Here is an 11520-nt window from a genome sequence, read left to right as displayed (position 1 = left end):
GTACAATTAAACACACACACACACACACACACACACACACACACACACACACACTAAAGAACTGAACAGAGAGATGAGAGAGAGAGAGAGAGAGAGAGAGAGAGAGAGAGAGAGAGAGAGGGAGAGATACAGAGACAGAGACAGAGACAGAGACAGAGACAGAGACAGAGACAGAGACCCCCTAGGCCAGCTGGTTCTGAGGGTCATGACCAAGAGATGCACAGACACCAACAATCAAAACAATTGATCTTAACCTGGAGGAGACATACAACAAAAATTGGAAAAAAATAATTAAAATCATTAGATAAACTTGAATGTTATTGTTACCTAAATATGAATATTACATTTGCAGAAAAAAAACAAAGAAAGGCAAACATTGATGAGGTACAGACTCAGTGATCACAGCCTGGTAATCGAAAAGGACCGACAAAGACAGTCCTGGGTCGCCAAAGAGGAGCAGCTGTGCAGCTACTGTGAGCAGGGGGAGATTAAAATAGAGACATACTTCCTGCTATCCTGCTCAAAATACACTGAAATAAGAAAATAATACACCCCCAAATTCCTGAACCATATCAGAGAATTCCCACTCCTCCCAGATACATAAAACATCCCCATTGTTCTGGGAGAGGAGCAGAAGACTGCCGGTATAGGAGCCAAATATGTGTCTGCCTGCCAAAGTCTGACTGACAGTGTGTGGACATCAGTCTGAGGCACAGTGTGTGGACAGTGTGTGTATCTTTCTGCTTCTTCAGGATTTCTCTTTTTATTGATTATTATTATTATTATTATTATTATTATTATTATTATTATTATTTATTGAAATGTTTTACTTAATCATACTCATTGCTTGAAAATGTGTTTTAATTATTACTACTTATGATCAATTAAATTTGTATATTATTCATGATTTTATTATTTACCTGAAAAAATATATATATTTTAATGGTTTAATTTCTTTTATTTTTATTTCTTGAATTATCTATCTATCTATCTATCTATCTATCTATCTATCTATCTATCTATATATATATATATATATATATTTATGTATTTATTTATATATTTATTTTTGTCTAGCTTTGAGGGGTTATGTATTGCTTGTATCCTACATGCTTTGGCAACAGCAAAGAAAGAGGTCATACCAATAAAGCGCAATTTGAATTAGAATTTCAACTTGAGAGAGGGAGAGAGATTGGGGTATAGTGCACACTGACTTCTCTCTCGGTGTAGTGTTAATGTACTGTACACCACAGTCAGTCAATCAATCAATTTACCTCTTTAAATCTCTCCCTCGGTGCAGGGGGAGAGAGAGATAGAAAGGGAGCAGGAAGAGAGAAGAGATAGACGGGGAGAGAGAAGAAGAGATTCAGGCCAGATGGTGACTGACTGGACACTGCAGTACATTAATACAGCAACGAGAAAGAAAGTGCGCGAGAGAGAGAGAGAGAGAGAGAGAGAGAGAGAGAGAGAGAGAGAGAGAGAGAGAGAGAGAGAGAGAGACAGAGAGAGGAAGAGGGAGAAAGACACAGAGGGTTAGGGAGAGGGATGGGGGATAAGGGGTGGTTTACATTGACCTACTGACTGACTGAACATTACAATACATTAATCTGCTCTGAGAGAGAGAGAGAGAGAAAGAGAAAGAGACTAAGCTGGAGACAGAGACAGAGCTAAAGAGAGAGAGGCAGGGAGACTGAGAAAGAGCTCAGAGCAAGAGGGAGTGAGAGACAGAGACAGCTAGAAAGAGAGAGAGAGAGAGAGATGGAGAGACAGAGAGGGAGAAAATGAGAGGGAGAGAGACAGAGACAGAGCGAGACAGAAAGGGAGGGGGAGAGGGAGAGCAAGAGGGAGGCAGATTAAGGGATTTTGCCTGTATGGCAGGTCTTTGCAGGGGGATTACAGTAGATTTTTCTAGAAAAACTGAATAGAGAATAAAGCTTTATGTCAAATACTGTCCCTGTACTGCTCTGATAGACACTGTACCATACTGATATACACTGTACTGATATATACTGTACTGTACTGATATACACTGTACTGATATACACTGTACTGTAATGATATACACTGTAATTATATACACTGTATTGTACTGATATACACTGTACCGATAAACACTGTACTGTATTATACTGCACTGACATACACTACCAGACCTTGGATTGATATATTTTTTATGCTATATGAAGAGTAACTATTATTTGAAAAATAATTAAATCCATATAGCAGAAAGTAACAACAGTAATGACATTTGTAAGTAATTGAAAACATTTTAATACAGAAAGTTAAGCCCAGAATTTAACTATGATTATATAGTAAATATATAATATAAATTGATTATATAATGTTTATAAATATTTAAATATTTGTGAAGTACTCAAAATACATTGGAATACTACAAAGTCTTCTGAAATATGCGTAATTATTATCCTGAATTCACAGGAGGTTAAACCTGGTCCTTGTTAACCTTTCATCAATACCCAGCTACACCTGCTGCTGTTTTTAAACCGTTCATGAGCGAGTCAATTCTCAGAAGCCCTGGGACAAATCAACTGTGAGTTGATAAATATGTGCTGATAATGAACAATGATGAAAGCTAAATGATTTGTCCCAGGCTGTTTAAGAATCAGATTGTTACCACTCAATTATCTTTTGAAATCGACTCTATTTCAATTAGATTTCATTTGTTCAATGAATTGAAATATTGGAATATTTTAATTCAGTGGGTAAATATCTGGCAACTATGAAAAATCATATTTATTATGAAGGCTAAATTATTAATAATTATTTTGCTATTTTCCTTGGTTCAATGACTGGTGTTGAATTGAACATGTTTAGCATTTTCCTTGGTAGGAACTACTTTCAACTGCAATGAGTTTCTTAAAACTTCAAGTATATATGTGCAACCTATCTTGACCCAATCACTGCTTCTCCAACATGCGTCTGAAGAGTTCTAAAACAATCTCCTTGTCCATCTTAGAGTTGTTACATAATATTTGTGCTACTCAAATACTACAGACTAAAGGTATATTTTCTAATAGTAGTAATATCACAATACAAGCTATAAGGATACTGTGACTGGTAATGAAACTTGTAGCATTGTTAGTGTTATCTGTTGTAATCATAGAAAATATACAATCAAATGTCATTCACAATGGACTGAAATAAGTATATGCTAAATAAGAAAATCAATTTAATACTTTTTTTGGAACAATAGTTGAAAAATTGACAATCAAGCATTTTATTTGGGGCTGTTAACACATATGCAGGGAAGTCACACTTGTATTTGACACATTTTTATATGCAAGGTAATATTTAATCCCCTCTCTGACTTTGAGGTTAAATGAACAAGTTTATATATTCTGCTCCTCATTTGAAATCTTCCTTGACCATCATGCATTCATTGCAAGACTTGGTACATTATTATACATTCAGATTAATAATTTGGCTTTAGTTTAGTTTTGAGAATCGTTTTATATATATATATGAAATCGTTTGTATATATTTAAATACTTTCAGATAATATTTTTTGTGAAATCAATATTTGAACATAAGAAAACATGATAATTTAAATTTAAATACTTCAGCTATCTGGAAGAGTTGGTAATTAAAAATAAAATATTAAATACAACTATTTTTGGCCCAGGTCTGCATTGTACTGCACTGATATACCCTGCACTCATATACACTGTACTGTGCTGATATGCACTGTACTGAATTATATTGCACATATATGCACTGTACTGCATCATACCGCACTGATGCACTGTAATTACTCTACAGTGTACTGTATTATACTGTACTGTATGTCTCTGTACTCTACTATATTACACTGTAGTGTACTGTCTCTATTTTTACACACCAATAAAAAAATTATAAACACATTACAAGTACCAAGGCACAGACACCTAACACCTACGCACATATAGAACAGAGTGAAATTGCAAATAAATAGAGATAAACAGAATGTGGTCTGAAATTCAGTTAAAACACACACTCACACACACACACACACACACACACAAGTACACACATACTGACATACACACACTCACACTGACACACACACGCACTTACATCAAGTTAAAAAAACAAATACATACAGACGTGGTCAAAAGTATTGGTACCCTTCCATTTTATTCAAATAATGCACCATCCACCCTGAAAAGTATTGAAATTAAAAGCTCTGTTGTTATCTATACATGCACGTCTTTGGTTTGCAGTGGAACAAAGCAAAAAACTGTGAAAATAACTGAATTCTTGCATATTCTATAAAGACATTCTAAAATGACCTGGACAATATTATTAATACCCTTTAGAAGTTATATTAAATAATTGTATTGTAGTGATACCTCAAGCAGACCATTCTCTTTTAATTAGTATCACGGGTGTCTTCAATCACATTATCACTCATTCAGCCAGTCTAAAAGGAGAAAAGTACTCACTCTGCTGTTTTGTGTCACTGTGTGTATCACACTGGTCATGGAAAAGAGAAGGAAAACCAGAGAGTTGTCTGAGGAGGTAAGAAAGAAGGTAATAGCCAAGCATGGTCCTACAAGACCATCTCTGAAGGGCTAATGTTCCTGTGCCTGTGAGCACTGTTGCCAATATTATTAAGAAGTTTAAGGCCCATGGGACTGTAGCCCACATCCCTACCTGTGGCTGCAAGAGGAAAATTGACCCAAAAATGAAGAGAATGATTGTTCAAATGGCAGAGAAAGAACCAAGGAAAACCTCAAAACAGATTCAAGCCGACATTCAAGCTCAAGGTGCAACAGTTTCAAGTCACACCATCCATCACTGTCTGAATGAAAATGGGCTCCATGGTAGAAGACCTCTCTCTAAGAGAGAAACACAAAAGAGCCTGACTGGAGTTTGCCAAAATGCATGTGGACAAGCCTCAGTCCCTCTGGGAGAATGTGCTTTGGACAGATGAAACAAAAGTAGAGCTTTTTGGTAAATCACAACTCCATGTTTACAGGATAAAAAAATGAAGCTTTCAGAGAAATGAACACCATTTCTACCGTGAAACACAGAGGAGGCTCAGTGATGTTTTGGAGTTGCTTTGCTGCCTCTGGCACTGGGTGCCTTGAATCTGTGCAAGGCACAATTAAATCAAAAGGCTATCATGGCATTTTGGAGCGAAACGTACAGCCCAGTGTCAGAAAGCTGTGTCTCATAGGTCATGGGTCCTCCAGCAAGATAATGACCTGAAACATACCTCAAAAAGCATCCAAGAGTGGAGGAGAAGAAAACATTGGACCGTTCCGAAGTGGTCTTCTATGAGTCCTGATCTAAATCCCATTGAACATCTGAAAAAGCTGTAACTCACAGTTGGGAAAAGGCACCTATCAAACCTGAGAGAACTGGAGCGGTTTGCTCAAGAAGAGTGGGCCAAACTATCAGTTGAGAAGTGTAGAAATCTCATTCAGAGCTACAGACAGCGCTTGATTGCAGTTATTGCTGTGCAACGAAATATTAGGTTAAGGGTCCCAATATTTTTGTCCATGCCATTTTAATTTGTTTAACTATTTAAAGTGATATGTTACGTCATAAATCAAAAGCAAAGTTTCTGTTCTACTGAATGTGAAATAAAGAATGGTGGATACCAAATACTTTTGTCAATTTCTACTTAGTGATTTTTTATTTAAAAGTGGACAGGTATCAATACTTTCAGCCACGTCTGTACATAAATACATAAATCAAATATCCTATAGTTAATTGCAGAACTTTATCAACTGGGGCAGGTAAGTTCATTTACAAAGGTACTGTGCCATCGATATACAGTATCCATATATAGAGTACATACACACTGGCTCATTGACACTGCTCACAAGACAGAGCAGTGGAGCTGTGAAAATTACACTCTGCATTTCACTTCCCAGAAGGGTCTCCACAGCTGCAGCCAAAGGCACAGCTGGATTCTTAAACAGTTCTGCAAATCTTCAATACAGTCAGCATTACTGGTAGTGTCCCTGTGTGTGTGTGCTTCTCTCTCCATGAACCAGTCCTGTGTGGACCATAGTACACACTATAGTACAGAACAGTACAGTACAGTATAGTAGAGTACATTAGAGTAGAGTATAGTATAGGGCCCAGACTGGAGCCAGCACTTGTGGACTATAGTATAGGGCCCAGCATACTGCATTACACTATACCTAATCAAATGCTATGATCAGCGGTACTTTGGTGTTCATTTCTCTCTGTCTCTCTCTCTGCCATTCCCTCTTTTCTTTAATCCAGCACCCCCCACCCCCTCAACCCTCCACCCAGCTGCTTCACCTCCTTTTCATCCCCTCTTCCAATCAATAATGCATGATGCTCTCTCTCTCTCTCTCTCTCTGCCTGCCTGTCGACTGCAGAGTCTGATTAAAAATTAAGCTTATCGCTGAGATGCCTGAGAATGAGGGAGAGGGAGGGAGAGAGTGACAGAGGGGGAAGGAGGGCAGGGGGGAGGAGGTAGAGAGATGGGGCAGAGGGGGAGAGAGAGAGGGGGCAGAGAGAGAGAGAACAGAGACAGGGAGGGAGAGAGACCATTAGGAAATCAGAGGGAGTAAGAGACAGAGAGAGAGTGAGAGAATTGAGCTTTCCAAAACACTTGATCAAAACATGAGATCACAGATGATTTAACAGAGAAAACAAAGGAGAGGGAAAAAAAGAAAAGCATCACAGTGTGCAGGAGGGGTCCAGCCCCCGGATGAGAGAATACACCCCAGGGTTCTCTCAGCGCCCCCGGCCTTTACGCTCTTTCCACTATCCCTGTACACTACTCCCCTTAACCCTGGTGTTCCCTTTCATCTCCCTTTTTTGATCTATGGCCAGTTCTTGCCCCACCCTGTGCACTGTTAGCAAGTCGCCGTCCCTCCCTCGCAGCTCTGTGGCACAGATCAGAACACATAAAAACCCAGATCCAAGGCATTGACCACAATCTCTTGGTGGTGCCACCAGTCGAGCGCAGCATAAGAGCCCCCCTTGGTGCAAGTCCTGGGGGCAACTCACCCAGCCCTCTCTCTCCTCTCCCACAGCGGTAGCCCCCCAGAAGCGTGCCCACCCAGCCTCTCCCTCAGAGAGGAAGAGGAAGAATGGAAAATGAGAGAGATGGGGATAGAGAGGGAGAGAAGGAGTGAGAGAGACAATCGAGTGGAAAGGATCAATCCAGTTTCAATGAATGATACACTGACTGACTGATTCACTGACTCTCAGAATAATTGTACAAACATCCAATCATCCATACAGAGTCAGTAGCCACATCCGCTACAGAACATCCTGTCACCATGACCCGCAGCCCAACACAGTACACACAGTAGACACCCTAGACATGATGCCAGGCCATCACAGGGCAGCACACATTCAGACACGCACACACACTCACAACCACATGGCAGTCACCCTAAGCAGCCTGTCTCTGGGCTGTGGGAGAAATAAACCCAGGCGGCCCCACAGGGGAGAACAGGCACATTGCACACAGACAGACGCACCCAAGGGCCCAGATTCAAAACCATGGACCCTGATATACAAAATTATTATTATTATTATTATTATTATTATTATTATTATTATTATTATTATTATGATTATTATTATTATTATTAGAAGGCATATTCTATGTAATTGAATTGAGTTGAATTTGCTGTATTTACTGCTTCTTCATTAGCCCTGTCTGTAAAAATATATATGTCATTATTATTATGATCCTTACCTGATTTTATTGGATTTTCTGCTTCGCTGAAGCAAGACTGAGACACTGAGGTGTATTTAATCAAACACACATCAATATGAACACTAACCACTGTGACTCACCACACACAGGCTTCATTAAAGGTTTTATTAAACACTGACTGACTGACTGACTTACTGACAAACTGATCGACTGACTGACTGACTGACACACTGACTGATTGACACACTGACTGACTGACTAACACACTGACTGATTGACACACTGACTGACTGACTGACTGATACATTGATTGACTGAGTGACACACTGACTGACACACTGACTGACTGACTAACTGACAATAATTGACTGACTGACTGACAGACACACTGACTGGTCACCAACTGATTGCTCTCCCTGTCTTTGTTTAGTTGCTTCTACTTGTCTCCCTGGAGTAGTCACTCTCGGGAGGCAGCTTAATTCTCCGATACCCCCTGGCAAAGGGAAAGAAAGAGAAAGAGAGAAAGAGAGAGAGGGAAAGAGTTGCCACACACAGTGGCACTGACCCAATTTTAGTGAACATCTCTCTCTGTCTCTCTCTTTCTCTGTCTCAGTCTCTCTGTCCCCCTTTCTCTCATAATATAATGCAATGACCTTCTGTCCTCCCTCTGCTTGTCTCTCCCTCTCTGTCACTCTTCCTCTCTCTCCCAGATCTAACTTATAATGCACACAGTCTCCCCACTCTCCAGCTACAGTACAGTACAATACAGCAGGATCTCCAGCCTACAAAATACAGTACAGTAAATAAGTGCAGTGAAGATTTTGGAGAGTGAAAGGGAGCGGGAGGGAGAGGGAGAGAGAGAGATGGTAGAAATGAAAAGAGAGGCAGAGCAGAGAGGGTAAGCGGGGAGACTGGGGGGTTAGTGACTGTGTGCCCCTCCAGGCTACTGCACTGCATCACTGCACTCCACACCTGCATGATCAGGGTAAACTAAAAATAGCTCATCCCCCCATCTCTCTCTCTCTCTCTCTCTCTCTCTCTATTTCCATATTTCCAACTCTCTCAGTTGCTCTCTCCCCCCTCTTTCTCTAGCTATATCTCCGTTTCTATTTCTCTATAGCTCCAGCTCTCTGTATCTCGTTCTCTCCCTAGCTCCCCCCCCACACTGTGTCTCACTCTCTCTTTCCCTCCTTCTGTCTCACCTCAACCACACCTGCATCTTTAAACATCTTATTGTGTCCCTCCCTCTCATCTCTTTCTCCCTCTCTCTCTTACTCTCTTCTCTGACCAACAGGGGTCAAACACTTTCATAAACCAAAATTATTGGGACAACTGTTCACAGTATGTTTAATAGTGCAGTGCAGTGTAGTGTAGTGTAGTGCATTGTAGTTTGCTATTAAGTAGTGTATAGTATAGTGTAGTTCAGGTGGTGTGCATTGTAGTATATTGAGAGGGATGGCAAGAGAGAGAGAGAGAGAGAAGGAGGTCTGATCCCAGGAGGGTAAAATGATTCTCTTTCCTATTTTTCTTTTCTCCTCCCCCCTCCTTTCTCTCCACTAATTAATGACACTAATTCATGAGTTAATTGTTTTCTATCCCTATCTCCACTCAGAGCCTGAGAATGTGAGCTACAGTTGTGTGTGTGTGCGCGTGAGTGTGTGAGTGCATCTGTGTCAATGTGTGTCAGTGTGTATGTGCACCTTTTTTTATTGTGTGTGCGCGCATCTGTTTGTGTCAGTGTATGTATCTCTGTGTGTCAATGTCAGTGAGAAAGTTGTTCAGTGCATATGTGTCAATGTGTGTGAGAGTGAGTCAGTATCAGTGTGTCAATGTGAGTCTGAGAGAGTGTAAGTGTGTGATTGTGAGTGTGAGCAAATATAAGTGTGTGTGTGTGTGTGTGTGTGTTACAGCTGGGCTGCGCTGACCCACTAGATTACTGTGGATTAGTCACAGCCTACTGTTCACAGGGACTGGTGTATTTAACCTCAAAGTCACATACCACACTGAAACACACACACAGACTCACTTACACATGCACCCATTGAAACACACACACACACACACTCAGGCTGTCAATGTTGCTGTTACAGTAGTGCTGACAATAGCAGTAGTGTTAGCAGTGTGGGCCAGGTGGGTGGACCTGGCAATGAAGGAGAGACCAGAGACGGGAATAAGGTGTAATCAGCATTTGTTGCCTGTTTTATTTAAAGTGTATAGTAGGCCCTCTAGACGAGTGTTGGAGGACATGTCCTCTAGCCTCTCTCCATGGTGCTGAAGCTATTGCTATAGGGGAGCCTTCACCACACAGAATCTAGGAGCTGTCCAGTGCTGAACCTTGTCATTCTTCCTGCTGGAGCCCGCTTTCTCCACCAGTGTCACCATTAGCAGTAATAGTTAAAGTATCAGTAGCAGTAGCCATGTCAGATTGAATTGCAGTAATTGCACCAATAACAACAGCAGCAGTAGCAATAGTAGTAGCGGTATAGCAGTATGAATTGGAGTAAACAGTAGTTTTAGCATTACTGACAGCAGTGGTTGTGGAAATTGTGCTAAAATATAGTGTGAAAATGACTGGTCAGTAGCTGCAGTAACCTAGCACTCCAGTGGGTCAACTCCACACCCATGCTACTCTCAGTGTAAAGGAGCAACTTGAGAGCCTTTAAACATACACCCAGTTTCACATTAGGGTAACTGAGAGGAGGGAGGGAGTGGGTGTATAACTAAGTGACTGAACTACTGACTGGCTGACTGCATGTTACACCGAATGACTGACTGACCACACACTTGGCCAATCTCCACCACCCCCCTTCCCACCCCCGTCCCCCTCCAAACCTCCCTCCATCCCTCTGCACCCAGGACTAAAAATGGCAATAACTTGTTTTCAATCAAACCAGCTCCCTCTTCACAGACTGAAAAACTGAATGTTATGATATTGTTTGTTCAGCTTCTTCTGCTGCTGCTGCCACCATGTTGAATTAATCAAGGAGAAATGCCAATACAGATTTATCCTGGGGGGCTGGCGAGTGTGTATGTGGGGGGGGTTGTTGGTGCAAAGGAAGTAAAGCTATTGGCCTGAGTTTATTGGCCTGTGTTTATTTCTGTCTGCTTTAGTTATATAGTTAGCTGCTCTAGTTATAGCCTGCATTGCATGTTGTAAGTGTGGCTGGTTGTGTGTGTATGGGTGTGTGTGTGTATCTGTATGTGTGTGGGTGCATGTGTATCTATGTGTGTGTTTTGTGTATGGAAGTATGCACATGTTTGTGTGTCTGTGTTTGCAATTCCGATGTACATACACAAATACTCACACACACCTAACCACTCCCACTGAATTTGTGTGCGTTTGTGCATTTGGAAGTGTGAGTGCAAGTCTTTGTGTATGTATATCTGTGCGAGTATGGCTCTCTCTGCGTACCTGTGGATATGTGTGTATAAGTGTGTGTATATCCATCTCCAAGTGTATTTCTCTGTGTTTGCATATGTGTGTTTCCCTTTGTACTGACATATATCTGTGTATCTGTGCTTCTATGTAAATCTGTGTATATATGCGTTTCCATTTGTATCCGTGTGTAATCTTTCAGTATCTCTGCATGTGTGTATCTCTGTCTGTCTGTGTATGTATCAGAGTATTTCTATCTCTGCATACGAGTATGTGTGTGTGTGTCTCTCTCTCTCTCTCCTTGTGTGTGTTAGGTCTGTGCACTGCACCGTTAGTGCTCTTACGTGCTCAGGGTTCAAACGAGCTGGGCTCGCTGGGTGCACCGCCAATCCCACTGCTGTAATGTGGCGTAATGTATGAACGAGAGGAATCGCTGCCCTCCCTTGCTTGCCTCTCTCCCCGACAACACGCAGCGGTCTGCGAACCG

Source organism: Amia ocellicauda, chromosome 6 (genome assembly GCF_036373705.1).
Source record: "Amia ocellicauda isolate fAmiCal2 chromosome 6, fAmiCal2.hap1, whole genome shotgun sequence".
In the NCBI taxonomy this organism is placed as follows: domain Eukaryota; kingdom Metazoa; phylum Chordata; class Actinopteri; order Amiiformes; family Amiidae; genus Amia; species Amia ocellicauda.
This window is presented reverse-complemented; position numbering follows the sequence as displayed.